The 6341-nt window shown below is 43.0% G+C and overlaps 1 protein-coding gene across 1 annotated transcript in view; it reads right to left on the bottom strand.

The window, feature by feature from the left end:
* Positions 1-2764: 2764 nt before the first annotated feature.
* celf6 (CUGBP Elav-like family member 6) overlaps positions 2765-6341 on the bottom strand; it is a 165018-nt gene continuing 161441 nt past the window's right edge. The window contains exon 13 of the mRNA XM_062548642.1: positions 2765-2775. The gene's annotated coding sequence lies outside the window, so the exon portion shown is untranslated. The remainder of the gene's footprint in view (positions 2776-6341) is intronic.

Here is a 6341-nt window from a genome sequence, read left to right as displayed (position 1 = left end):
CTGATGCAGTCGCTGGCCTCTGGGCAAAAGTAAAGGCTACGGATTGTTGGGATGGCACAGATTTGGTCCCTTGGGGTGGCGATCAGGAATGAGAGGGAGAGGAGAGTTGCCTTAGCAATAGTAAAGGATGAAGGCCATATGCTGGCATGCTGGTTGATCATAGGGCAGAGGAGAGGTGAGGTTTTTGCTGTTGACATCCTTGTTACCTCTGCCTCCTCTCCAGCTCATCCAAAGCTCTCTCTCTCGCTCTCATTCTCTCTATCTATCTCTCTCTCTCTCACACACACACAGATGCAGACTCTCACATACACTCACTGTTCTAGCTTTTTAATCTTTTCTCTGTGGATCTCAGGAGGCTTTAGGGGTAGGGGGACTAGTTCTTGAGCGTGACTGTACACAAACTGAGAAGCAAACCTTTGGAATAGAGAGAGACTGTTTTCCCCTTATCTTTCAAAATCTTGAATCTTTAGCAGAATAAACAACACACAGAAGGAAAAAAAAACACTGATCTAGTGCCTGGCAGGCTGACATCCATCATTGTTGGCAAAAAAAAACAAACTCTCAAACAATAGGGAGATGATGGCTTGGACAGGGTCAAATGAGTCACTCTTTCAGGGTGACGGCAAAGTTCAGCTTGGAATGTTGTGACGGTGCTTGGAGGGCGGGTTAAGGTAGAGTAGGCAGGTGAAGTGCTTCTGGCCTATCCCCGACGCACTGAGCAATGGCGAACGTTCAGGCTGCATCATGTCGAGACAACAGAGTTTCTCCTCAAGAAGGAAGGAAGTCGAGACAGAGAGAGCAGGTTTAAAAGTGGCATTTACATCAGTTCACTCTAGTAAGCTAAAATGAGTTTTCAAAAGCTTTGTCTCTGTTTTTCCACCACGAACCAAACGTGTGTTGTATGATACATATGGGTCAGTTCGGTAGAAAGGCTCTGGGTATTTTTCTATGACAAGTACCTCTAGAGCATATGGGCTTTGCAATGGTGTCAGCGATGGTGTCAGCGGCTTCAGACATCCAAGTGTGCCTTTTTATATGTCATACGTTATTTTTATTGTTTCGTTTTTATAGTATTATTGTTGTTTTTCACTCAGCATTATGGATAAGTTGACGATGAGGAGGATGGTGATGAGTCCATTCATCAGGCAGTTTTAACAGTTTATCCCACCTTCTTCTCATCCATGTGCTCTGTGTTAGGAAATCCAAATCCAGTGCCCTTCTCGGATCAGTTTCTTGACAACTCTCTCCTTGTCGTAGTACAAAACAGCTTAAGGAGGGGGAAAAAACCGAGGACAGAAGCAAAAGAAAAAGTCACCGTGTCCATTTTCGCTTGGTCTTTACAGTGGATTGTCGCTTGAACTCAGAGGCTTGTGGGAAGCCCTGCACCCTGTCCAGTACAGACATCTAGATGGTCATTCTTTGTAATTTTTTATTTTGTCCTTTTTTTGTCCTCTTTCCCAAACAGTTCCTTTATAGACTGTATGCCTGTGTTCTGGTGTGTGTGTTTTGCCAAGTTATCTATCCAGCGGCTGAACAGCAGAGGATTGCTGTTCGTCAGGACGAAAACTGCTAATCTTCTCAACTTCAACAGGTTTGTTTCGTTTGTCCTTTTTCCGTTTTCTGTACAAGTTCAAGTATTATTATATTTTTAACTTTAGAAAACAGAAATTAAAAGGAAAAAAAAACTACAGCAAAATTAGCAAATCTACATTTCTAATCTACATTGTTTTCCCTAATCTACCACCTGGTGCAGAAAAACAGCTACCAGAGCAACCTATCTCAGCTCCATTTCATGTTTGTCTTAAATACATACTTTCTCTTTTTTTTTTTTTACCTTAATTAGGCTACTGGATACTGAATTAAGGATTTTCTCTTGACTACTACTAAATTGGAATACTTGCAGCTACAAGGTAAGAGTTTTTTTTAAATATATATATATTTATATATATTTATAGTCATATATTTATATTCTTTTTAAAAAGCGTTTTTTTTTTTTAGTCCTTTGGTCCCTATATCCTAAGGAATGATGCATGTTAATTATCCTGGATTCTCCTCTTCTCTGTACTGGCGATCCAGAGCGAGCTCTGGCTCAGAGCACGACACCTGTGTAGGCACAAAAAACCAAAATGGCAGCAGGCTGGTGTGTGTGTGTGTGTGTGTGTGTGTGTGTGTGTGTGTGTGTGTGTGTGTGTGTGTAATGTGATGTGTGCTGTTATATGTGCTGTTATATGTGCTGTTTATGTTGATTTGTACACTGGCACACACACATGTTCATATATGTGCAGGTTTTCAAAATACTGTGCATATTGTGGTCATGTGTGTATTTGTCTGTCTGTAAGTGGGAACTTGAGTCTGATTGTGTGTGTGTGTGTGTGTGTGTGTGTGTGTGTGTGTGTGTGTGTGTGTGTGTGTGTGTGTGTGTGTGTCTGCGCGCGACTCTATATCTGTCAGAATGCATGCTTTGAGCATAATGTGTCTATAAAGATTCTCCTCCTTTCTAAAAAACAGCAGCAAAAATTTGGTCTCTGCAAAACATCCTCTTTCACAGATGCCAAAGCAAACCGAGGGGGTTAAAAAAATGAAAAGGAAAAAAAAAAAACTGCCAAGAAAAGAATCTCCATGTTCCTTCCTTCCCTCTGTCTCAGCCGCCCGTTTTTTTTTTTTAAATCTTCCCCGCAGAGTCAAGGGACCACCCTTCTCTTGTGATATGTAGCAGAGCGAAAAGTCTTGTACTTATACTGCACTTGTGGAAATAAGGAGTTGTGGCCCTTCATCCTGTAAAATAGTGAGACAGAGAGAGAGAGAGAGAGAGGGAGAAAGAGAGAGAGAAAGAGAGAGAGAACAAGTTGATTCTTTGAGTATGTAACACATTACACAGTACTACAATCAGTTTTCTCGCACCTCACAAAATTAACTGAAACGACAACCAGTGCACAAACTACAAAGCCGGGGAGGGAGAAACAGAATGTTACAGAGCGTGGAGGAGTTTCACCTGTCAGTCAAGTCCCTACCCCAGATGAGCTGTTGAGAGGTTGTGTATTCCTATTGGTCTGTATGGAGAGGATCTGAAACAACATTTGTCTCCTGACATCATCTGATCTCTCCACAGACAAGGGAGTTGGGATAGGCATGCTAAAGGTTGGCATTATGAGATAGTGATGGCTACATCACTACATAATAACAAAACATGGTTCCCCACTAATGAATAATTCAAGGGACGCGAGGGTAAAAAGTAATTTATTCAGCTGTTGTTTTATGCTGTTAGTTTGTAATCTGGCGAGGGAGATCAGGACAGAGTATGAGCAGATTCAGTAAATGCTTGGCCAACAGACGATGGAACCCTGAGGTGGGCGGCATTCCAGTTTGGAGCCGTGGCTCCATGCATTTCCAGGGTTCTGCAGCTGAAACTCCGATGGAACCACTGTGGAGTTCTTCAGATGATCTCCGCAGAGACAATCGCATCAGAATTTAATGCCTCTGCAGTGAGAACATGGAACTGTTCCATTTATTTCATTCTCCAGGACATAAAGTGAACTTCTCTTTGTTCTTATTTTCTTTCTAGAGAAAAGACTTGTTAAAATTTTACAATAGACATGCCATTAGACTCACAAAGATGTGCCTCTTTTTTTGTCTTTCCCCCTTTTGTCTTTTTCTACCCTTTCAGTGGAGGCAAGAGGGACCATTCGAGGCAAGTCTTTGTGTTATCTGACTTGATTGTAGACGTCCAGGATTAATTCATTTTCAGTCAGTAAAGAGTCACTGTAAATAAAACCTTCATGCTGGCACGTTTAAATAGCAGCAACCCCAAAACACACTTCTCACATAAAACCAAAGACTCCCAAGAACATCAGAGATGTTTCTGAAGTGTGTGGTGCATCTCAGCTAATAGAGGTGACCATGAGATATGCAGTATTTCAAAGGGCTTGTGTTGTGATTTTGTTTGTACTGCATCTCCACGTACAGTATTCTGAGATAAACAGGGGACAGAAAAAAAGGCAGAAAGTAAGGAAAAGCAAGATTAAACAAAGAAGGGTAGAGCAGGATGGAAGGAGCAGAACAGAAAGAAAGAAAGAGAGAAAGATAGAAATAAGGAGAGAAAGGAATTAGAGAAAGAAAGAAAAAAGAAAGGAGAGGAAGAAATATTAATATTAACACAAAGATGTCACTCTGTTCCAGTGCAGGAGACTGTTCTGGCCACTAACGGCCCTGGGGCCGGAGTCCTGACCACCCTGGGCATGCTAAAGGGCCCGGGGCCTCCCTGCACAAACTGGGTGTCCAGTTGAATGGAAATTACATCTTATCAGGTCCAGCCTGAAGGACAGGCATGTTTGCACTCAAAAATACGCCTTACATCTTGCCTGATGAAGTGGCCTCAGGTCTGGCCATTATTTTCTATGCTTTCTTTCTCTTTATTCCATTAACTTCATTTTTTTTCCTGACTCCTACTACCAGGTTTTATTTGGTCTCCTTTGGGCATATTTGCTGTGGTTGTAGCGGCATCCCTGCAAAAATCACTGGTGCGCTGTAAGCTTGTACTAACTCTCACAAAGATTCACTCTTCTGAGGGGGGCCCTAGAGGTACCTTTTTATGCTTTGAATCAGTGTTCAAGCCTTCAATTTGTTACTATTTTTTAGTAGAAATATAGATTAGTTGAAAAGCCTTTCCAATTGTCTGGCAAAAACAGCCTTAAGAAAATCTCATAACCATTTTTGTTGGCAGAGGTGTATTAGCATATTAGCAAAAACATTTAGTTATTTGAGGGTCCTCTAATGAATATTTTAGGAATTTCAGAATGAGCAATTCATTTTATTCTTTAATCTGATTTTTTTAAGCAAAAATTAAATACCAAACTTTAATATAATCCACCCTGTGTATGTGTGCAAATGAGAGAGAAAGAGACACAGGGATACATATTAAGGAATATCCATATACACCAAAGTTCACAACACACACAAGGCCACTTCACAACAGCCAGAAGGGTCAAAATTCACATCCTTTACAGCCACCACCAACCAACCAGCACGGCAAAGAGAACTACAACACCCATGAACTACAGTACCAGAGAGCCATCTCCACGGCAACTCACTTCACCACTTGCCAAACAAAAACCACAATATAAATATAAATATATATATATATATAGATATATATGCCTTCAGTGCACAGAGAATAGAGATGTGTATAGCAAAACAGACAGATGTAGAGAGATGGGAGCGAAACATACCAATAGCACATCATGCCACGCCACCACAGACCAGCCAATAGGTCACGTGACTCCACGAGAGTGAAACTTACAGGCCGGGGCGCCACTCTCCTTCCTCCCAAGGTAGCTGGGAGGGGCTACGCAAGCCCTCTGGGTCTATGATTGGTTGACTGGCCTACTGGCCCCGCCCCCGCTAGCAGCAGATTGGTCAGGAGCAGAAGAAAAGGATGGGGTGAGAGGTGGGGGAGGAGGAGGAGGAGGAGGAGGAGGAGGAGGAGGAGGGAGACGACAAGAAAAACGGATATGTGACGAGTCCCATTTGTTCCAGCCTCGTGGATTCCGAGGCTGACGGGAATCAAATGAGGCCAGTTATTATCGCTGTCAGTGGGAATGAGTCAATGAATCAAACAATGAAACAGCACGGACAGGAGTGAAGGGGAGGGAGGGAGAAAACAAGAGTGAATCAGAGCCGCCATCAGCAGCAGCAACAGCAGCAGCAGCAGACAGGTCTCTCTCCCCCACAGACGAGCGCCAGTCTCCGGGTGTCTGTGGGTGTTTACATGCCTGCGCCATCGGCTGCTGCTCCTTCTCCGTTTGTCAATCTCCAACTCATCACCAAAGTCATCCGAACAGCATTAGCTTGAGCTTGAGGTAACACAACCCCCAAGGGAAGCATGTTTACCTGCGACCTGTGGCCGTGTGTGTGTGTCTCTATACTGTATGTTCCCTGTTGGCTAGCCTTCCTCTCGGTCTCCTTTCGGCTCCCTCTTCATCACTCTCTCCTCAGTTATTTTGGTGCTAACGTTTATAGCAAGTATATGCAAACATGGCTAAAAATAAAACAAACAGCCCAACAGCCCTAAGTCATTTTACTTCCTCCTTTGGATACTTCTTTACTCCCACTTCTCTTGTCCTCAAATCAGTCTCATGTCAGTACAAAGGGAAGTCTCTCTCTGTCTGTTTCTTTCTCTCTCTCTCTGTTTCTGTCTTTCTCTCCCTCTCTGTTTCTGTCTTTCTCTCCCTCTCTGTTGGCTGTCTCTGCTTCAGTGTGAAGTACCTTTATACACAGTTTCCAAACTGTCTGCGAAATCACACCCACACACTTGTCATGTCGTTGCGGTTGAGCACAGACTTGTG

The sequence above is a fragment of the Sardina pilchardus genome, chromosome 11 (assembly GCF_963854185.1).
Source record: "Sardina pilchardus chromosome 11, fSarPil1.1, whole genome shotgun sequence".
Lineage (NCBI taxonomy): Eukaryota > Metazoa > Chordata > Actinopteri > Clupeiformes > Clupeidae > Sardina > Sardina pilchardus.
Note: the sequence above shows the minus strand (reverse complement) of the source record. Positions and strands in the feature narration are given on the sequence as shown.